The sequence below is a fragment of the Triticum dicoccoides genome, chromosome 7A (assembly GCF_002162155.2).
Source record: "Triticum dicoccoides isolate Atlit2015 ecotype Zavitan chromosome 7A, WEW_v2.0, whole genome shotgun sequence".
NCBI classification, from domain to species: domain Eukaryota; kingdom Viridiplantae; phylum Streptophyta; class Magnoliopsida; order Poales; family Poaceae; genus Triticum; species Triticum dicoccoides.
In genome coordinates this window covers 332,847,727-332,871,874 of record NC_041392.1, presented here as the reverse complement: position 1 = coordinate 332,871,874, position 24,148 = coordinate 332,847,727, and positions in this window count along the sequence as shown.

Genomic DNA, 24,148 nt, shown 5'->3' with positions numbered 1-24,148 from the left:
CCTCTTTCTTCAACAAGTATCGGTATGTTTTCGGATTCGTTTCGTTCATGCAACATGTGCAATCTTGGAGCATCTTTTGCATTTAGTTTTCATTTTTATTTTATGCACCATGCTGGTATGAGATAGTCCTTGGTTGATTTATAGAATGCTCTATGCACTTCACTTATATATTTTGAGTATGGCTTTATAGAATGCTTCATGTGCTTCACTTATATCATTTGAAGTTTGGATTGCTTGTTTCTCTTTACATAGAAAACTGCCATTTGTAGAATGCTCTTTTGCTTCACTTATATTTGTTAGAGCGTGGGCATATCTTTTTTAGAAAGAATTAAACTCTCTTGCTTCACTTATATCTATTTAGGAAGATGATAGGAACTAGTCATTCACATGGTTAGTCATAAAATCCTACATAAAACTTGTAGATCACTGAATATGATATGTTTGATTCCTTGCAATAGTTTTGCGATATAAAGATAGTGATATTAGAGTCATGCTAGTGGGTAGTTGTGAATTGTAGAAATACTTGTGTTGAGGTTTGTGATTCCCGTAGCATGCACGTATGGTGAACCGTTATGTAACGAAGTTGGAGCATGAGGTATTTATTGATAGTCTTCCTTATGAGTGGCGGTCGGGGACGAGTGATGGTCTTTTCCTACCAATCTATCCCCCTAGGAGCATGCGCATAGTACTTTGTTTCGATGACTAATAGATTTTTGCAATAAGTATGTGAGTTCTTTATGACTAATGTTGAGTCCATGGATTATACGCACTCTCACCCTTCCATCATTGCTAGCCTCTCTAGTACCGCGCAACTTTCGCCGGTACCATAAACCCACCATATAACTTCCTCAAAACAGCCACCATACCTACCTATCATGGCATTTCCATAGCCATTCCGAGATATATTTCCATGCAACTTTCATCATCATCATATACAGGACTTGAGCATTCATTGTCATATTGCTTTGCATGAACGTAAGATAACTAGCATTATGTTTTCATGGCTTGTCCGTTTTTTGATGTCATTGCTACGCTAGATCATTGCACATCCTGGTACACCGCCGGAGGCATTCATATAGAGTCATATCATTGTTCTACATATCGAGTTGTAATATTGAGTTGTAAGTAAATAAAAGTGTGATGATCATTGTTATTAGAGCATTGCCCCAGTGAGGAAAGAATGATGGAGACCATGATTCCCCCACAAGTCGGGATGAGACTCCGAACGAAAAAAATAAAAATAAAAAAAATAAAAATAAAAAAAGAGAAAGAGAAAGGCCAAAAAAAGAGAAGGCCCAAAAAAAGAAAAAATGAAAATAAAAAAATGAGAGAAAAAGAGAGAAGGGGCAATGTTACTATCCTTTTTCCACACTTGTGCTCCAGAGTAGCACCATGTTCTTCATATAGAGAGTCTCTTGAGTTTTCACTTTCATATACTAGTGGGAATTTTCATTATAGAACTTTCCTTGTATATTCCAATGATGGGCTTCCTCAAAGGCCCTAGGTCTTCATGATCAAGCAAGTTGGATGCACACCCACTTAGTTTCAGTTCGAGCTTTCATATACTTATAGCTCTAGTGCATCCGTTGCATGGCAATCCCTACTCCTCACATTGACATCAATTGATGGGCATCTCCATAGCCCGTTGATTAGCCGCGTTGATGTGAGACTTTCTCCTTTTTTGTCTTCTCCACACAACCTCCACCATCATATTCTATTCCACCTATAGTGCTATGTCCATGGCTCACGCTCATGTATTGCGTGAAAGTTGAAAAGGTTTAAGAACGTCAAAAGTATGAAACAATTGCTTGGCTTGTCATCGGGGTTGTGCATGATGTGAATATTTTGCGTGGTGAAGATGGAGCATAGCCAGACTATATGATTTTGTAGGGATAACTTTCTTTGGCCATGTTATTTTGAAAAGACATGATTGCTTTATTAGTAGGCTTGAAGTATTATTGTTTTTATGTCAAATGATAGACTATTGCTTTGAATCACTCGTGTCTTAATATTGATGCCATGATTAGAAATATGATCAAGATTATGCTAGGTAGCATTCCACATCAAAAATTATCCTTTTGTCATTTACCTACTTGAGGACGAGCAGGAATTAAGCTTGGGGATGCTGATACGTCTCCGTCGTATCTATAATTTTTTATTGTTGCATGCCAATATTATTCAACTTTCATATACTTTTGGCAACTTTTTATACTATTTTGGGGACTAACATATTGATCCAGTGCCCAGTGCCAGTTCCTGTTTGTTGCATGATCTTTTGTTTCGCGGAATATCCATATCAAACAGAGTCCAAACGGAATAAAAACTGGCGGAGGTTTTTTGTAATATATATGATTTTTGGGAAGAAAAATCCATGTGAGACGATGCTCGAGGGGCCCACGAGGTAGGGGGGGGCGCCCCAGGGAAGAAGGCGCGCCCCTGACCCTCGTGACCACCCCGTAAGGCAGTTGATGCCCTTCTTTCGCGGCAAGAAAGCTAATATCCAGATAGAGATTGTGTTAAAATTTCAGCCCAATCGGAGTTACGGTCTCCGGGAATATAAGAAACGGTGAAAGGGAAGAATCTGAGAACGCAGAAACAGAGAGAGACAGAGAGACAGATCCAATATCAGAGGGGCTCTCGCCCCTCCCATGCCATGGAGGCCAAGGACCAGAGGGGAAACCCTTCTCCCATCTAGGGAGGAGGTCAAGGAATAAGAAGACAAAGGGGTCCCATCTCCCCTTCTCTTTCGGTGGCGCTGGAACGCTGCCGTGGCCATCATCATCATCACTGCGATCTACACTAACACCTCCGCCATCTTCACCAACATCTCCATCACCTTCCCCCGTCTATCTAAAGCGGCCCACTCTCCCGGAACCCGCTGTACCCTCTACTTGAACATGGTGTTTTGTGCTTCATATTATTATCCAATGATGTGTTGCCATCCTATGATGTCTGTGTAGATTTTTGTTGTCCTATCGGTGGTTGATGAATTGCTACGATTGATTTAATTTGCTTGTGCTTATTTTGTTGTACTTTGGTGCCCATCATATGATCGCACGCGTGGATCACACCATAGGGTTATTTGTATGTTGATAGGACTATGTATTGGAGGGCAAGAGTGACAGAAGCTTCAACCTAGCATAGAAATTGATGCATGCGGGATTGAAGGGGGACCAATATATCTTAATGCTAAGGTTGGGTTTTACCTTAATGAACGTTAGTAGTTGCGGATGCTTGCTAATATTTCCAATCATAAGTGCATAGAATTCCAAGTCAGGGATGACATGCTAGCAGTGGCCTCTCCCACATAATACTTGCTATCGGTCTAGTAAAGTAGTCAATTGCTTAGGGCAATTTCACAAATCCTACCACCACTTTTCCACACTCGCTATATTTACTTTATTGTTTCTTTATCTAAACAGCCCCTACTTTTTATTTACATACTCTTTATTATCTTGCAAACCTATCCAACAACACGTACAAAGTACTTCTAGTTTCATACTTGTTCTAGGTAAAGCGAACGTCAAGCGTGCGTAGAGTTGTATCGGTGGTCGATAGAACTTGAGGGAATATTTGTTCTACCTTTAGCTCCTCGTTGGGTTTGACACTCTTACTTATCAAAAACTGTTGCGATCCCCTATACTTGTGGGTTATCAGATACCACCCATCATACCAGATCATAACCATCTCAGTAGAATGTTGGCACGCAAGGTAAACCATTATAACTCATAGCTAATCAAGCATGGCACAAGCAACTATGATCTCTAATTGTCATCACAAACATGTTTATTCATAACAAGCTGAATCAAGAACGATGAACTTATCATATTTACAAAAACAAAAGAGGTCGAGTTCATACCAGCTTTTCTCATCTCAGTTAGTCCATCATATATCATCATAATTGCCTTTCACTTGCACGACCGAATGATGTGAATAATAATAAGAGTGCACATGCATTGGACTAAGCTGGAATATGCGAGCATTCAATGAACAGGAGAAGACAAAGCAGTATGTGCTCTTGGTTAAATCAACAATAAAGCATATAAGAGCCACTTCAACAATTTAATCATGGTCTTCTCCTACTGACCCCCAAAGAAAAGAAATAAAACTATTTACACTGGAAAGCTCCCAACAAGCAAAAGAAGAACGAGAAATATTTTTGGGTTTTCTTTTTAATTATTACTACAGCAAGAAAAGTAAACTACTACTAATTTTTTTCTTAAGGTTTATCAAACACAAAAGAAGAAAGCATAAAAGGAAATAAACTAGCATGGATGATACAATGAAAAAGTATGAACACCAACATCTAGCAATGAGTGTGTGAACATAAATGTAATGTCGGTGAGAAATACGTACTCCCCCAAGCTTAGGCTTTTGGTCTAAGTTGGTTTATTGCCAGGGATACCCTGGCAGATACCCGTAGGTGTAGCTGGGGTCGTACTGCGACGAAGAAGACTCTGACTGCCATTGGCTGACAACCATCTCCGGATCCCAAGAATAAACTGACTGTCGTGGAAGCTCCTCTTGTGGTTCCGGTTCCGGGGCTGGTGCAGGGTTCTGGTAGGCATGAATAGCCGCCAATGGAACAAGGTACGTGCCTACAGTCAAATCAAACAAAGGAGCAGGCAAGGTAATAGTCTGAGGATGATGTTTATTAAAGAACAATTGATATTTAAGCTCTCCTTCCCTATTCTTAACAATAAAATCATGTGCTACCATACTTTTATAATCTAGATAAACACGGGGCAGCACTTTCTCTTCCTTCTCAGCATGCCTAATAGGTATGTTAAAATGTGCAGCTAGGCATGAAGCATAAATGCCTCCAAAGATGGGACCCTTAGTACGGTTCATACTTAACCGTCTAGCAATAATGCTGCCCATACTAAAAGAGTTATCACCGTATAAGCCATGGTGCAAAATGATAATATCAAGGATACTCAGGTTTCCACAGTTTCCGCGACCAATTAAGCAATGACTAGAAAATAATGCAAAGTAGTTTAAAATAGGAAAATGTATGTTAGTGATTCGTGCATCGGAAACCTTCCTTGTTTCCCCTATAGTGATAGTGTCAATAAATCCCTCCACATCATCACAATTTGGTTCTTCTGTCTTGCCCCCAAAAGGTACTAAACAAATCCGACAGAAATCATAAAGTGACATCTCCTTATGCTCATCATATAAATGAAATTCCACCGTAGGTGGTGAGTTCCTAGAATGAAAATGAATGTTTTGCACAAAGGTATTTGTGGGCCAGAAATACTGGTCGCATTGGTCGTGGAGGAAAGCGGTAAGGCCTGCAGTCTAAGCCAACTCATGAAAATCTTCATAAATCCCGGCTGCTCTTCAGAAATCCTCGGAAGGCCATTCACACGCCCGAACCTCCGCGGTGCGAGGCAAATTATACTTAGGCTTCGGGGCCTTCTCCTTCGAGCTTTGGCTCAATGAGCCCCTCAAAAGTCTCCTCATCATTTTCTGAAAAAATTCTAAAAATTTTAGTAACTTCAAAATAAAAGTAAACCAAACTCAATAATATTGATATCAACTACTCCTACAAGTGCCTAGGGCCTATATCATGCATGAAAACTACTTTTGACCATATAAATTTGACACGCAAGGTCAAGAACAGGGTCACCTAAGCAGAAAAAATTTTCAACGAATAAAGCACTAGAACATAAACTAATTGGACCAATGGAGGAGTCACATACCAAGGAAAAATCTCCCCAAGCAGTTTTGTGAGAGGTGCTTTGTGCAAGGAGATCGAAAATGGCAGCAAAGAGGGCTGGAACTCATGCTTGAGTTGGTTTTTCGTGTTTGTGGGAGGAAGAAGAAGAGGATGGTACAGGAATAAGTGGAGGAGAGCCACCGTGGGCCCACGAGGCAGGGGGGCACACCCAGGGGAGTAGGGCGCGCCCTCCACCCTCGTGACCAGGTGGCAGCTCCCCCACGGTAATTTTTGCACCATAAATCCTCAAATATTCCCGAAAAAATCATATTAAATTGGCATGTCATTCTGAGGACTTTTATTTTCAGGACATTTTTATATTGCACGGATAATTAAACCAGGAAAAAGACAGAAAAATACTATTTTTACTTTATTTCAACTAAATAACAGAAAGTATAGAGAGGGTACAAAAGGTTGTGCTTCTAGTTTCATCCATCTCATGCTCATCAAAGGGAATCCACTAACAAGGTTGATCAAGTTTTGTTAACAAACTCATTCCGATTAACATGAAACCGGAGAAATTTCGAATAACACTAGGTTACCTCAATGGGGATATGCACATCCCCAATAATAAGTATATCATATTTCTTCTTGACAGTAGGAAGATTAAATTCAAAACCTCCAAATATAATCGATGGAATTTTTCCGATAGAATTGATAATATGAACTTGAGGTTATTTTCTCGGGAAGTGTACCGTATGTTCATTACCATTAACATGAAAAGTGACATTGCCTTTGTAGCAATCAATAATAGCCCCTGCAGTATTAAGAAAAGGTCTTCCAAGAATAATAGACATACCATCGTCCTCGGGAATATCAAGAATAACAAAGTTCGTTAAAATAGTAACGTTTGCAACCACAATAGGCACATCCTCACAAATACCGACAGCTATAGCAGTTGATTTATCAGCCATTTGCAAAGATATTTCAGTAGGTGTCAACTTATTCAAGTCAATTCTACGATATAAAGAGAGAGGCATAACACTAACACCGGCTCCAAGATCACATAAAGCAGTTTTAACATAGTTTCTTTTAATGGAGCATGGTATAGTATGTACTCCTGGATCTTCAAGTTTCTTTGGTATTCCACCCTTAAAAGTATAATTAGAAAGCATGGTGGAAATTTCAGCCTCTGGTATCTTTCTTTTATTTGTAACAATATCTTTCATGTACTTATCATAAGGATTCATTTTGACCATATCAGTCAATCGCATACGCAAAAAGATAGGTCTAATCATTTCAGCAAAGCGATCAAAATCCTCATCATCCTTTTTCTTGGATGGTTTGGGAGGAAAAAGCATGGGTCTCTGAACCCAAGGCTCTCTTTCTTTACCATGTTTCCTAGCAACAAAGTCTTTCTTATCATAACGTTGATTCTTTGATTGTGGGTTATCAAGATCAACAGCAGGTTCAATTTCTACATCATTATCATTACTAGGTTGAGCATCATTATGAACATCATCATTAACATTTTCATTAGGTTCATGTTCATTGCCAAATTGTGTTTCAGCATCAGACATAGAGATATCATTTGGATTATCAGGTGGTTTAGCAATAGGTTCACTAGAAGTTTGCACAGTTCTATCATTTTTCTTTTTAGAAGAACTAGGTGCATCAATATTATTTCTCTAAGAATCTTGCTCAATTCTCTTAGGGTGACCTTCAGGATACAAAGGTTCCTGAGTCATTCTACCAGTTCTAGTAGCCACTTTAACAGCATAATCATTTTTCTTACTATTCATCTCATTGAGCAATTCCTTTTGAGCTTTAAGTACTTGTTCTACTTGAGTGGTAACCATAGAAGCATGTTTGCTAACAAGTTTAAGTTCACCTCTAATATTAGCCATATAATCACCCAAGTATTTAATCATATCAGCATCTTGTTTTAATTGTCTACCAAAATAAGCATTGAAGTCTTCTTGCTTAAACATAAAATTATCAAACTCATCCAAGCATTGACTAGCAATTTTAATAGGAGGGATTTCAGCCCTATCATATCTATAGAGAGAATTTACCTTTACTACCTGTGTCGGGTTATCGAGGTCTGGAGGTTCTTCAATAAGTAAAGGATCAAGATCATATGTTTCTTCGGCAGGCGGTAAATTAAGACCATGTATTTCTTCAATAGGAGGTAAATTCTTAACATCTTCAACTTTAATACCTTTTTCTTTCATAGATTTCTTTGCCTCTTGCATATCTTCGGGACTGAGAAATAGAACACCGCTCTTCTTCGGAGTTGGTTTAGGAACAGGATCATTAATTGGAGCAGGAGCTGGCTCAGGAGGTGCCCAATTATTTTCATTTGTCAACATATTATTCAATAAGATTCCAGCTTCATCCGGTGTTCTTTCCCTAAAAAGAGAACCAGCACAACGATCCAGGTAATCTCTGGAAGCATCGGTTAGTCCATTATAAAAGATATCAAGTATTTCATTTTTCTTAAGAGGATGATCTGTCAAAGCATTAAGTAACTTGAGAAGCCTCCCCCAAGCTTGTGGGAGACTCTCTTCTTTAATTTGCACAAAGTTGTATATTTCCTTTAAAGCAGCTTGTTTCTTATGAGCAAGGAAATATTTAGCAGAGAAGTAGTAAATCATATCCTGGGGGCTACGCACACAACCAGGATCAAGAGAATTAAACCATATCTTAGCATCACCCTTTAATGAGAACGGGAATATTTAAGGATATAAAAGTAGCGAGATCTCTCATCATTAGTGAACAGGGTGGCTATATCATTTAATTTATTAAGATGTGCCACAACAGTTTCAGGTTCATATCCATGAAATGGATCAGATTCAACTAAAGTAATTATATCAGGATCAACAGAGAATTCATAACCCTTATTAGTAACACAGATAGGTGAGGTAGCAAAAGCAGGGTCAGGCTTCATCCTAGCATTTAGAGATTGTTTATTCCATTTAGCTAATAACCTTTTGAGTTCATATCTATCTTTGCAAGCTAAAATAGCTAAAGAAGCTTCTTGATCAAATAAATAACCCTCGGCAATAACAAGTGATTCTTCATCATCACTTTCATCATCATAATCAGATTCAATATTTTCAATCTCTCTAGTCCTAGCAAGTCATTCCTCGAGAAAATCACCAAGTGGCACAGTAGTATCAAGCATAGAAGTAGTTTCATCATAAGTATCATGTATAGCAGAAGTAGCATCATCAATAACATGCGACATATCAAAACGAATAGCAGAAGCAGGTTTAGGTGTCGCAAGCTTACTCATAACAGAAGGTGAATCAAGTGCAGAGCTAGATGGCAGTTCCTTACCTCCCCTCGTAGTTGAGGGATAAATTGTTGTCTTAGAGTCTTTCAAATTCTTCATAGTGTCCAGCAGATATAAATCCCAAGTGACTCAAAGAATAGAGCTATACTCCCCGGCAACGGCGCCAGAAATTAGTCTTGATAACCCACAAGTATAGGGGATCGCAACAGCTTTCGAGGTAGAGTATTCAACCCAAATTTATTGATTCGACAGAAGGGGAGCCAAAGAATATTCTCAAGTATTAGCAGCTGAGTTGTCAACTCAACCACACCTCGAAACTTAGTATCTGCAGCAAAGTGTTTAGCAGCAAAGTAATATGATAGTGGTGGTAACGGTAACAAAAGAGTAATGAAAGCCAAGTAATATTTTTGGTATTATGTAGTTATTGTAACAATAGCAATGGGAAAGTAAATACGCATTAAACCAGTATATGGAAAGCTCGTAGGCATCGGATTAGTGATGGATAATTATGCTGGATGTGGTTCATCATGTAACAGTCATAACATAAGGTGACACAGAACTAGCTCCAATTCATCAATGTAATGTAGGCATGTATTCCGAATATAGTCATAAGTGCTTCTGGAAAAGAACTTGCATGACATCTTTTGTCCTACCCTCCCGTGGCAGCGGGGTCCTAATGGAAACTAAGGGATATTAAGGCCTCCTTTTAATAGAGATCCGGAAAAAGCATTAGCACATAATGAATACATGAACTCCTCAAACTATGGTCATCACCGGTAAGTATCCCGATTATTATCACTTCGGGGTTAACAGATCATAACACATAATAGGTGACTATAGACTTGCAAGATAGGATCAAGAACTCTCATATATTGATGAAAACATAATAGGTTCAGATCTGAAATCATGGCACTCGGACCCTAGTGACAAGCATTAAGCATAGCAAAATCATAGCAACATCAATCTCAGAACATAGTGGATACTAGGGATCAAACCCTAACAAAACTAACTCGAATACATGGTAAATCTCATCCAACCCATCACCGTCCAGCAAGCCTACGATGGAATTACTCACGCACGGCGGTGAGCATCAAAAAATTGGTGATGGAGGATGGTTGATGATGATGACGGCGACGAATCCCCCTCTCCGGAGCCCGAACGGTCTCCAGATCAGCCCTCCCGAGAGGTTTTAGGGCTTGGCGGCGGCTCCATATCGTAAAACGTGATGAAATCTTCTCTTCTATTTTTTCTCCCCGAAAGCAAATATATAGAGTTGGAGTTCGAGTCGGGAGGTATCCAGGGGGCCCACGAGGTAGGGGGCGCGCCCCCACCTTTGTGGACTGGGTGTGGGCCCCCTGGTCTTCATCTTTGGCGAGGATTTTTTATTTTTTATTGTAAGATATTCCATGGAGTTTCAGGTCATTCCGAGAACTTTTGTTTTCTGCACATAAAACAACATCATGGCAGTTCTGCTGAAAACAACGTCGGTCCTGGTTAGTTCCATTCAAATCATACAAGTTAGAGTCCAAAACAAGGGCAAAAGTGTTTGGAAAAGTAGATATGATAGATACGTATTAGCGGTTGATGATAATTTGCCTCCAATTTGGAAGAAAAACCGGGCTACCTGAGCAGTGACTGGTTTTATACTCAATAAACAGCTCATGCAGACAGGTGCAGCCTGGTGTGTTGATGTAGACCAGGCCGCGAGAGACGGACAACAAAAATGACCACAACATTAGAGATGGCTCTGGCAGATGAATCGGCCGCAGTATTGTAAGCCGGCGTGGACGGGCGAGTCAACCGCGGGCGCGGTAAACCGCACGGACGGGCGAGTCAATCACAAGTGGTAAGCTGCACGAACTGCGTCTTGTTGATATAGACTGGGCCGCAGAAGCTGCATCTTGCACAAATCCATTGAACAGCACGGCATGGACGAACGCCAGTGCAGAATAATGCTGGTATGCACTCCTTATCCGTGGTACAACCTCACTTTTGTCATAAATAATTGTCCTGCATAAAATTTTGCAAAATAGAGTAACTGTTCACAGACAGATTATCATATACAAATGAAATAGATAGAATGGGATCACCTGATGCATTTTTCGGAGGCAGTAACTACACAGCAATCTGACTAAAATTTGACCGAGTGATGGCCTTCACGTCCAACCAAAAAACCACCAATCCATCAAATTTTGAAGTGGGTCGTTCTCATCAACCAGTAGCACACTATTTGTGTGTGTGTGATTAGCTTAGACCATGAGTCCTTTAGCTTGTTTCTTTGTGTGAGGGCTTGCTCCCTTTTTCTTTTGGCATTATTTGCTGTTTGATATTGCATGCATGCACACGCAGCTTGCTAGTGGCATATCCAGTCCAGCTGCAGCCTTGGTACTTGAATCAGAGGTCCTGCCACTTGCGCCGGTTACCTCCATGGAACAGTACCCCAGCTCAGCACAAGCGAGGCGCGGTGAAGCAGCACTCAATGCACCGCAAGGTAGTGGTAGCTTAGAGCGGGTTCAGCAGTGGCGGTTCAAAGACGAACGCGGCGGCTCGGGGTGCGGCCACTGACCCGGTAGTGGAAGCGGGCATGCAACATGGTGGCGTGACAGCAAAGGGGTGCAAGGGCTGGCGGAGGCAACGCCAGCGCGAGGCAAGCCGGCAGCAGCCTCTGTGTGGAGGAATAGAGCAGCCGGACCTCGAAGGCGGCTTAGTGCGAGGCTACGGCCACGCGCGGCAGAAGCGGAGGGCAGAACCGGACATAGAGGTGACGATGGTGGCCGGCAGCCCTTGCGTAGATGGAGCAAGGCGGCAGCGTCGACTCAGAACAGCGAAGTAGTGGAGATGTATTGCAATGGGTTGGAGAGGATGGCCAACTCGAGGTGCCTCTGCAACAGCGACTCAGAGGAGGCGGCCGTGGCGTCTCGGGAGACCGGCAGGGGCGGCTCGCTGCAAAAACCAGGCGCGACGGCGGTTCGGCAATCCGTCAGGGCGGCGTCTCATATAGCCGCAGGTGAAGGCCAGATTCAAGACCCGGATGGCGGCTCTTGCAGATGATGACGGCAAAAACTGGCTCGTCGTGAAAGAACGCGATGTGGAGGCACCAGGCTGCAGCAGAGACAGAGACCGGCAGGGAGGCCTGGCGTCCTGCAACAGAAGGTGAGGCCACCGCCAGGCCACAGGGGAGAGCTCACGCAAGAGCGAGGAGGAGCAGCCCATAGGATGCTAGGCGCGACGGCGGCTCGAAGGAGGCGAAGACGACGGGCCCATGATGGCGGAGTAATTCGGGGCGGTGTAATGGCAGCAACTGAGGCCGGACGCAGAAACGGCGGCCAAGACTACTCGTCGCGACGAATCCGAGTCGTGGCCCCAGTCGTGGTTGTCTTCACCTCCAGGTCGAGGTCACTTTTTCCTTTCCTTTTTTTAATTTCCATGTTGGAATCAGGATCTCCGCATGCCGGCTGCCCTCTTTCTTTCTGTACACAAATACCAGTACCAACAGTAGTTGATCTGATCTACTCCACTTAATCTCGGCAAGTCCAATCCCGTGCCTGACTGCACTTTTTGTGAACGGTCGTACCATCAATGTTTAACTTGACGCCGACTTATACACTTTTTGCCACGGTCGGTATCCCTTGGAGTCGCGTTATCAAAGGATGCCTTAACGTACTGGTTGCTTCATATTGATTTGACTTGCTGATTGATTCTCACGTGGGCTGCTGTCGTTGCTATGAAAATTTATTCGGGACTCGCACACTTTTACGATCGCTGACCCATTAGTTTAATTAAACAGCGTACACCCCTATAGGATGACACAACAACGGAGATCGACTTTCTTTTGGTCTCGGTGGATTATGTCTCTACGACTTACGGCAACAAACTAATCACAGCCCTAATTTTCCTTGGACCTTTTAAGCTCGTATATGCCGGGTTATCCCGCGCGAGTGCTCTGTGCCGGCTCTCCTTCATCTGTCCAATCGCGAGCTTTTCGATCCTTGAGAAAGATCCCTCCAAGAACTCAACACCATCGTGCGCAGGCCCCACAGTGGGCGCCAACTATCATGGATTTGTCACGGCAGATGTCCTCGTTGAAATGACTTAGTTGCGAGGCTAGCACATCTATGTGATAACTTGAGAGGGGTTGGGTGGAACGACAGATGCGAGGTTTTACCCAGGTTCGGCCCCTCACGGTGTAGGTAAAAGCCTATGTCCTGCCTCATTGATATTGATGATGATGATCACGATTACAAGGGAGCTCTATCTTGAGAGCTATTGAGTTGTCTGCCTAAACTTAATTTGTCCAACTCGTGGAACTTGTGAATCTTGTCCCTCTTGGGGTGCCCTGCCCCTCCTTATATATGTTAAAGGAGCGGCTTACATGACTAGTACTATTAGGATTAGGATTACTCTATTACAAGTGGAGTCCTAGTCTTCCTTCCTTTGTAGGAGAATATTCCTTATGCCTTTCCTCTTAAACCGGCCCATCATTAACATAAACCGGCCTTCTGGGCCTTGGGCCTTGTCATCCGTCTGTCACGCCCGCCGAGTTACCAATGAGGCATAATGTTCAGGCGGGTTGCTTGTAGACCGTCTGGTCAGGGAGGGTCACCAGTGAATCGTCAAGCTCCAGCCGGGTCATACATATGTTTCCATAATTCGGAGAGGGTTGACATGATTCACTATCAAACAAAAGTAGCAAGTACCGCCTGTCGATGTCAAAACCGGCGGATCTCAGGTAGGGGTCCCGAACCGTGCGTCTAAGGTTGATGGTAACAGGAGACAGGGGACACAATGTTTTACCCCGGTTCGGGCCCTCTCTATGGAGGTAATACCCTACGTCCTGCGTGATTGATCTTGATGAATATCAGTATTACAAGAGTTGATCTACCACGAGATCGTAATGGCTAAACCCTGGAGGTCTAGCTTGTATGGCTATGATAATGTATCTCCTCTGGACAAAGTCCTCCGGTTTATATAGACACCGGAAGCATCTAGGGTTACACAAGGTCGGTCACAAAGAAAGGAATCTACATATTTAGTTGCCAAGCTTGCCTTCCACGCCAAGAAGAGTCCCATCTGGACACGGGTGTAGTCTTCGGTCTTCGTATCTGCACAGCCCATCAGTCCGGCCCATGGCTAACAGGCCGGACGCCCGAGGACCCCTTAGTCCAGGACTCCCTTAGTAGCCCCTGAACCTGGCTTCAATGACATGGTATCCGGCGCGTAGGCCTATCTTCGGTATTGTAAGGCCGGTTCCTTCTTCCGAACTCCAAAATAGTCTTCGGATGTATCGACGTGTCCGGACCTATAACACACACAACACACACAACCGCAGAGAGAATATAATATTCCAGGAGTCAATCTGCTGACAACTTTTTACAACATGACATCACGCTCACTCGTTTTTTCGAACTGTTTCCTATCCCGCCGTTCCATGTTTCGAGGCGTGGTTACTAGGCACATTCTGTCGAAGCAGAGATCGTGTCCCCTTATTGTGGGATTATCATTAATACGAGCGTGGGTAACCCAACCGTTCCGTTGGAAAGATTCCTTAGGAATAGGCAGGCTTTCAGGCTGAGGAGGAGGCGTTTAATCCCTGCTGCCTTTATAAAGGAACCAAGGGCCGTCCTTTTTGACGCCAAACTTCTCCTCAACCTCTCCAACCCCGAGTTCTAGCACCCAAGGTATCGACTTCGTTGCTCCGAGCTTCCCCATTATGTCCGGACCCAGCCCTCAAGGCCGATGGGTGGCTTCCTCCGTTACAGAGGAGGATATTGCGAAGCTTCGAGCGGCCAGATACCCGACCGCGGAAATCCACCACAGGCTTCCTGCTCAAGGGCAGGTTATCCTGACCCCAAATCTGGCGAGAGGGTCGTGTTCATCTCACATTTCCTTCGAGGGCTAGGGCTCACTCTTCACCCCTTCGTTCGGGGGCTAATGTTCTATTATGGACTAGATTTTCATGATCTAGCCCCTGAATCTTTCCTCCATGTCTCTAGGTTCATCATTATGTGTGAGGCCTTCCTCCAAATCCCCCTACACTTCGGCTTATGGCTCAAGAACTTTAGTGTGAAACCAAAGGTAGTCGACGGGGAATAGGCGGAGTGCGGCGATACTGTAGTCAGCCTGCTCACCAACACTCCTTGGCCAAAAGCCTCTTTTGCCAAAACTTCCAATCAATGGCAGTGAGAGTGGTTTTATGTTACAGAGCCCCACAGCACCAAGTGGGTAGCTGCACCCATGTTTCGCCCTAGCCCACCATCACAGCTCGCATCGTGGGCCAACAAGGGGCTGGATTGGGGATCAGTTGATGAAGTGCGAACTCTACAAAGCCGCATCCGAACCCTCCTCAAGAGGGACATCAATCTGGTCAGCGTGATTCAAGTAATGCTGATTCGCCGAATCCTTCCATGCCAGCGTAGGCCTCTCCGTATGTGGGAGTTCAATCCAGCAGGACCACGAACCCTCCAACACTTCTCCGGCATTAAGCACAAAGGGATGTGGCAGTTGTTTTTCAGAAAACGAAAATGTTGGCCGGACACTACTGAGGACACATGCCTCAACTGTAACCGTCCAGATACTCCGGTAAGCTTTTGACTTCCGAACACCCCCCTCTTTTTTAAGTATGCCACAATACTTTACTGAGCAAACTATCTCTTTCCGGGGTTGGATAAAGAAAGCAGAGCTGAATAGGTGTCCGACCCCTCTTCCCGAGGGTTCAGCGGATCCTGTATTAACATGGATGCTAGCCCCGGCACCTTACCAGATGCCTGTGAAGGAGGGCAAGGCAGAGAGGACCAAAGATGGCCCCCATCCCGAAGGTGCGCCATACATCACGTCTGGAGGAATCAAGATTCCATCCTCCAAAGACAAAAATGAAGGGGAAGTCAATGTCTCTCCCCCCATGGGAAGAAAAGGTCCACCTCCGAAGATTGGGAGGAAAAGGCTCCTAAGCAAGGCAAGATTCCTTCGTTGGGTGGCTTAGGCTCGGAGGACAACATCATCGCGCAGTCCCATGACAAGGACAAGCCTCAGGCCAAATCATAAGTGAACAAGGGTGTTTTAAACATGTCCCATCCCTTTCTTATAATGTCTAGAATATATGTTTTTTGCAGTTCGGTATGCAGTCTTCTTCAACAATCCTCTTCCTCGGGGGATCTTCTCCCGGAGATGATGGAAAGCGAGACGTCTCCACCAATCTCTTCGCCCAATAGGGCGGGCGACTTTGAGGTATCGTCGCGGAGGGTCTCTCCTGATCAAATGACGCGAGGGATGATGAAGACACAACCCGAAGGTGATTCTTCAGTGGCCCAGGGTCCGGGGACCAACAATAACGGCCCCGAACATTCCGGTCTACAGCCGGATACGAATAAACAGATTCCTTCAACGGGAGGCCGTACTCCTATGGCAGCCTCCAGAGACCCAGAGGCGCCGGATATATTGATGAACATGCTGCGACAGGCATCCGTCTCATAGGAACATCGTACCTTGGTGGGCACGATGATCGAAAAGGTCCTAGCTACGAAAAGTGGATTGAATGAGGCCTTCATGGGCCTCCTAAGAGGCTTTGAGGTTTGTACCCTAATCTGTTCGATTGTGTTTTATTCAAGAATACACCTATGTATAGATAGTAGCCCCTGAGACTCTGATTGGCTTCCCGAGGGAGGCGATCAGAGGATCAAAAGATATGCCTAGGAAGTAATATGATTAATTGAAACACAGGCTGTAACCTCCCCGGAAAATGTCCGGGCTGTAGAGATTGCGAATTTGCAACACAAGATCGACAAGGCAGATGCTGATATCGCGCTTATCAATAGGCGTCTTGATGAGTCGCATGGTATGTATTCGGAGCAATCCTTACATATACGTATTTGTAATATAAGCGTGACGCTGAAAGTTGCATACTAGAATGTGCATGGCTGCAGATGGTGCCACCTCCGTTGAGAATCTTCGGGTGGGGCTGGCCCGGGCCAAGGAGCAGGCCCAGTTTAGTAACACGGCTGCTGAAAAGGCATCGGCCGAGTTAAAGGCCGAACAAGCTGCTCGGCACCAAGATGAGGAGAAAATATCCTCAATGGTGCTTGAACTGAAAAATGCTACAAGCCGCTGTGAATTCCTATAGGAGGAGAATAAAGCCAAAGCGGCTGAGCTTGACAAGGCCTTGCGAGAAGCGAAAGAAGCGCGGCCCGAAACCGGAGCGGCCCGTGAGGAGATCCGGCAAGCTGGGGAGATTGCAGCTCGTAGGCCATTTTTATTACAGACAAAGTTCAGCGATCCGAATTATGCTCATCTTAACCAAGTGTGGAGTTCTCCAGACGTGTTTTTGGACCTGCCAAAGACTTCATCCGATGCGGCATAGTTTTACCAAGCGCAAGAGGGATATGCAACGGAGAAGCTTTTCTGGTCACAGTTCGGCGCATCAAAAAGCCCTTTGGTGCTGAATGAACAGATGTCCCAATGGGCCGAGCTTCACAGGATGTCCGGCGCTGCCATGAAGAACGTCATAGTTCAGCTGAGGACGACTGAGCCGATTCCGAATAGCTATTTCCGCTTGGTGCGGCGGCTTGCTGATGCGGTGCCATGTATAGATGCCGTGAAGTGGTCGGCATGCATTGAAGGTGCACGGATGGCCTTTGCCCGAGTCAAGACATACTGGGGGAAGATGAAGGCCGTCGATGTTGTAGCGCAAGGTCCACCCAAGGGCAAGGACCATCACGCACTAGCGCATTACTTTGAATACGTCTTAGAGGCTTCCCGCTTGATAGAGGGGCAATGTTCGAAAGGCATAATATTCAAGTGAACTCTTTACGAATTGTAGAAGACAATTGTTATGATCAGTCTATATTTTTATTTTGCCTAAAGGCTTTTGTTCCTCCTGTGCAGCCATTTGTATATGATCTAGAAGTTTTCTAGTCGTGGCCTCAGCCCCCTCGTAGGAAGTACGGGGGTGTTCGAAAAAGCATCTGATGACTCTTGACCCAATGTCTTGGTCTGTGAAGGAGCTGTCAATGCGGCGAACCAGGCAACCAAACTATAGGGCGTTAACACTTTCACTTAGCCATAGGAAGTTTATGGTGGGTCTACGACATAGCCCCTGGTATGTATGCGTCTTATTCATGTGATGCGTTTACATATTTGACCGGAAAGAGGTCCTTCGTGTGACACGGAGGGAATCGCGAAAGATTCTGATAAGTCATCGAGTGGTTGACCAGCTCTCGTCACATCATGACAGTCAGTTTTTAGCTTTCTCTACTGAGGTGCTTAACCAGGTGAACCGGAAGAACAATCGCATTAGTTCTCCCTTTACTACCCTAGCCGATAGAGCGGAACGTAGGATAGCAAGCAGAGGAGCTGGGCAACCCAACTATTGACCCAAGACATGATTCAAAGCTGATGCATATAAGGCCAAACTCGTGACACCGAAGTACGCTATAGAGCTGTTCGGACTTTTCGGCAACTCCTTTGTTCCCATACCGATCCCCTGGCAAGTTATGCCGAGGCATGCGTTTGAGACAACCGTAGGGGCAAAACTCGGTCCTTTTAGAACATAGTGGATTATTTTTACTGGGATCTGAGTGATGTGCCAATCGTGTATATAGATAACAAAGCCGCAACCCTGGCTATTTGATATGCCAGGGGTCGAAGGCGGAGGAAAAAGGCACTTTACAGGCTCGAAATAGAGAGTACGTTCTACAAAAAGTTATTTTGGACCTCCTATCGCACATTTGCGCCGCCTGTCCTCGATGAAGGGACTTGTCGGTGTCAAAACCGGCGGATCTCGGGTAGGGGGTCACGAACTGTGCGTCTAAGGCAGATGGTAACAGGAGGTAGGGGACACGATGTTTTACCCAGGTTCGGGCCCTCTTGATGGAGGTAAAACCCTACGTCCTGCTTGATTTATTCTTGATGATACCAGTATTACAAGAGTTGATCTACCACGAGATCGGAGAGGCTAAACCCTAGAAGCTAGCTTATGGTATGATTGTATGTTGTCCTACGAACTAAAACCCTCCGGTTTATATAGACACCAAAGGGGGCTAGGGTTACACAAGGTCAGTTACAAAGGAGGAGATATCCATATCCGTACTGCCTAGCTTGCCTTCCACGCCAAGTAGAGTCCTATCGGGACACGGGACGAAGTCTTCAATCTTGTATCTTCATAGTCCAACAGTTCGGCCAAAGAATATAGTCCGGCTGTCCGGATACCCCCTAATCCAGGACTCCCTCAGTAGCCCCTAAACCAGGCTTCAATGACGATGAGTCCGACACGTAGTGTTGTCTTCGGCATTGCAAGGCGGGTTCGTCCTCCGGATACACCACAGAAGAGTTTGAATAAAAGGATAGTGTCCGACCTGCAAAATAAGTTCCACATACCACCGTAGAGAGAATAATATTTCCACAAATCTAATCTGCTGACGCTTTGGCAGCATGACATCATGCCATGGCTTGGTGATTATTCGAACCGTTTTTCTTTAAATAGCCCGGCACATAACGCGAGGCAGTTTCTTGACACGTTTTGTCAAAGCAGAGATCGTGTCCCCCTTATTACGGGATTCTTATCAATACGGTCATGGGTAACCCAACCGCGCCTAGGACTCCTAGATTTTAGGCAAGTCCCAAACGGCCACGAGGAGGACGCTTGATATTCACCCTCTGTATAAAGGGTCAAGGCTTTTACTTTTTTCCTCCCGTGTTCAATCGAATCCTTCCCCCGCCTCCAGTTCTAACACTCAAAGCCCAGGTCAGGTGCTTCGGACCTTCAATCATGTCCGGATCCAGCCTCCAGGGCCGGTGGATGCCCTCCTCCGTCACGGAAGAGGATATCAAGAAGTTGAGGGAGGCAAGATACCTGACCGCCGAAGTCTCACATCGGCTGCCCGCCCGAGGGCAGGTCGTCCCTACTCCTGAACCCAATGAAGACGTCGTGTTCGTCTCCCACTTCTTCCGAGGACTAGGCCTCACTCTCGATCCCTTCGTTAGGGGTTTGATGTTCTATTACGGCCTTGATTTCCATGATCTAGCCCCAGATTCCTTTCTCCACATCTCGGCGTTTATTGTCGTATGTGAGGCCTTCCTCCGCATTACCCCTCACTTCGGCCTGTGGCTCAAGACCTTTGATGTAAAGCCGAAGATGGTCGAGGGGCAGTATGCAACGTGCGGGGGTGCATTAATAAGAAAGATTGCTGGAGCTCCGTGGCCAAAAGATTCCTTTCCAGAGGTGTCCAGATTATGGCAACGGGAGTGGTTCTACATCACCGCTCCCAGAAGTGCCAAGTGGGTAGCTTCCCCCGCCTTTCGCTCGGGCCCTCCACCACAACTAATGTCATGGATCAGCAGGGGGATAAACTGGGGTCCAGCAAAGGATGTGCCCATACTGCAGAGCCGCATCCGGGATCTCTTCGAGGGAGATTTTAGTTTGGTTATGGTAGTGCAAGTCATGTTGGTTCGTCAAGTCCAGCCTTGCAAACGCCGGCCCCTCCACTTGTGGGAATTCAACCCAGAAGGACCGCGCGCTATTCAGAATTTCCTCGGCTTGACGCATGAGGAGATGTACAAGTCGTTCTTCGGACCCCAAATAGAGTGTCGGGACACCTCCGGGGACATGGGCCTGAGCAGCAACCACACCGCAGCCCAAGTAAGTAATCCTCTAGCCGAACACACTGTCTTTCATCTATTGTGACGTCATTCTGAAGAATCTCCTTTTGACCAGGACTGGATAACAAAGGCGAAGATGATCCAGTGTTCGGCCCCCCTTCCCGATGGCTTGGACAATCCGGTGCTGGAAAAGATGCTCGAGCTAGCACCCTGCCCGGTGCCCTCAAAGGAAGATGAAGGGGGGAATAAAGAGGGCGAAAGCGGGCCTCCACCGCTACCTATTCCAACCGAGGGAACGAGCGCCTCCGTGAGGGAGGATAGCCAAGGGAAGGAATCTGACATTCCCTCGCCCCGGGGGAGGAATAGGACTACCTCCGATGATCCGGAAACCAAGGTTTACAAATGGGAGAAGTAAACTCCACCAGAGGGTCCTGCCTCGGAGGGTGCTCTTGCCGCACAAAGTCCATGTGGGGATCAGCCCTCTAACGAGCTGTAAGTAATCAAAAAGTACTTAACAGTGAAGATATACTACCTTACTTCTGAGGAAGATAACCGAAGCATTTATCTTGCACTTCGAATATGAGCCCTTCTCAGCAGAGCTCGTCTTCGGGGGATCTTCTTCCGGAGATGATGGAGAGCGAAACGCCTCCCCCGGACTCCCTGGCTCAAGAAGCGGGCGACCTTGAAGTGTCATCATGGAGAGTTTCTCCGGATCCAGCAAGGCCAGAAGGTAATCCCATGGTCACCTGAATCCCTCAGTATCCGACTCTTGAAGAGAGCAAACCAAAGAGCCCGTCACCACCTGGTATGTGGTCGGACGTACTGAAGGGTCTACTAGAGTGAGCAACTATCTCAGAAGAGCACCATACATTAATGTGTACGGTGATTGAAAGGATCTCGTCCGCCGAAAACGGGTTGCATGAAGCCTCTATGAGTCTACTGACGGGCTTTGAGGTACGTGAAATGATATACATTTGTGATGGTACCGCGCATTTTAGGTGTGCCCTGTGTAGATAGTAGCCCCTGAGACTCTGGTTGTCGTCAAGAACGGCGGTGAACAGAGGATCGTAGTCCCAGGTAATAACCAGACTGCCGTTATGTGCAGGTGTCTGAAGCTCCGGTGGCTAGCCGGGCTGATGGGGTTGCCGAACTAAAATGGCGACTGGATGCGGCGGATGCCGGCATTGAGCTTGTTAACAAGCGGCTTGACGAGGCACATGGGTAGGTGATATTTATAGTGAATTTCACATAGTAAGAGTAGCGTGATGCCAGTATCTTTAATATGTTGTGACTGCAAATGGAGCTGCCACCGTGGAGGCCTTGCGGGCGGAGCTTGCCCGAGCCAAGGAGCAAGCGAGGAGTAGTAATGCGGCCGCTTTGAATGCGGCCGAAGAGTTGAGAGCCGAGAAGGCCGCTCATAGCGAGAGCAAAGAGAAAATGGCCAAAATGGCTATGAAGTTAGAGGACACTACTAACCGCTGCCAGTTTCTTGAAGAATAAAACCGGGTGAAGGCTACGGACCTTGAAAAGGCCACAATGGCGACCAAAGACACCCGCTCTGCAATGAGAGCGAAGAAGGAGGAACTGCGTGAAGCCGGGGACATTGTGGCTGGGAAGCCCTTTATGCTGCGGAGGAAGTTCGGCGATCCGCGGTATGCCCCTCTAGATCGGCTGTGGAGTTCGGCCGACGCATACTGGACTTGGCGGCGAGCTTTGTCGATGCGGCCGAGTACTTCCGAGGTCAAACAAATCGTGAAGTGGACAAGCTGTTCTGGTCGCAATTCAACGTTCCAGAGCGTTCGCTTCCATTGACTGATCAGCTTGCCGAACGGGCCGAACTCAATAGATTGTCCGGACTCGCCATGAGGTCTGTCGTGGATCATCTGTGGCCGGAAAGGCCGAAGCCGAACAACTATTTTAGCTTGGTGCAGAAGTTCCTTGGTGCGGTGCCACGCATCAATGTGATGAAGAGGTCGGCGTGCATAGAAGGCTCGCGGATGGCCTTGCCCGTGTCAAAACATACTGGACGGAGATGGATGCCACCACTGTCGCGGGGCAGCGTTCGACCATAGGCCGGGTGGCTGCCGAGCACTATTTTGAAGAAGTTCTTGAGGGCGCTCGTTCGATAGAGGCCCAGTGCTCGAAGAGTGTTATGTTTGAGTGACATGTATTCCCATTGTAAAAACAAAGTTTTATTGAATTTATCAAGGCTGTATTTATACTTTTGCCCGAAAGTATTGTGATGCCTCCTATGCGGCCGTTTATGTATACATGTATATAACCTGAAAGATTGCAGTCGTCGGCTTCAGCCCCCACGCATATAATGCGGGGGTGTTCGCAGAAGACGCGTATTCACACTTAATCCAACGTCTTGGTCCAATTAAGGAGGTGATAGCGCAGCGAACTAGGCAACCAGACTATGATGCTTTAACACTTTCACTTAGCCAGAGGAGTTTGACAGTGGGGCTACTAGATAGCCCCTGGTGGCTCCGCACTCCTCCGTATTCGGGGTGCGTACATGCCTGGCCGGGAAATGGCCCTTCGTTAATGCGGAGGAATCCCGAAGATTCCAATAACTCATCGAGTGGTTGAGCAGTCTCACGCTATATCATGAAAGTCAGTTTTCGTCTTTCTCTACTGAGGTGCTCGTCCGGATGAACCAGGGCACAATCACAGTAGTTCTCCTGGTGCCGCCTTAGCCGATAGAGCGGAACGCAAGGCAACAAAAGACAGGAGCCGGGCAAACCCAACATTTGACCAAAGAGATGATTCGGAGCTGATGCATATAAGGCCAAAATCGCGACGCCGAACACTCCCTAAGGTATTCGGTCTTTATGGTGTAAACCGGGTCTAAACAATACCCTTTGTAATAAGCCCCTTATGTCCAGTTACATGCATTATTCTGGCGTGGCCATATGCCAAGATGTCAGCATCCTTCTCGGGTGTACTGAGAATCCGAGGGATGTAAATCAACAAGAGACAATAAAAAAAGGTTTACGCAGGGTCTTAATCTACAAAGAATCCTTGGAACGGGTCCCTGCTGCACGTCTGCGCCTATGTCTCCGTTGTGCCATATCCTGGACGGGTGTAGCACAATGGTCATCTAAAAAAGAGAGGAACTTAATTGAAAAGTTGTCGGGCAAAAGTTAAGTTATACTAAATAAACAATATATAGTTGAAAATGAGTAAAGGTGAGCCTTATTGCCACTTTTATGCGCGTGTTGAGCCCCTTGTATTGTAATAGGGGTATAGCCATCAAACCTGTATTAATTACATATAGCTGAGCCGGACTCGTCTAGCCATGTCCGTGGTCTTAACGACCTGTCAAATGCTTGAGTTGGTGAGGCCGTTTAGTGTGCGGCGGCCAAGGCGGCCGCACCGTCTTCGGCGCGCAAGGAGCGCTCAATATTCCATTTACTGCAATGATGCCGCGTGGACCGGGCATCTTGAGCTTGAGGGAAGCGTAATGCGGTATTGTGTTAAAGCGAGCGAAAGCTTCATGTCCGAGTAGTGCTTGATAGCCACTTTGGAACGGAGCGACGTGGAAAGTTAAATTCTCGATGCGGAAGTTATCGGGGAAGCCGAATATAACCTCTAGT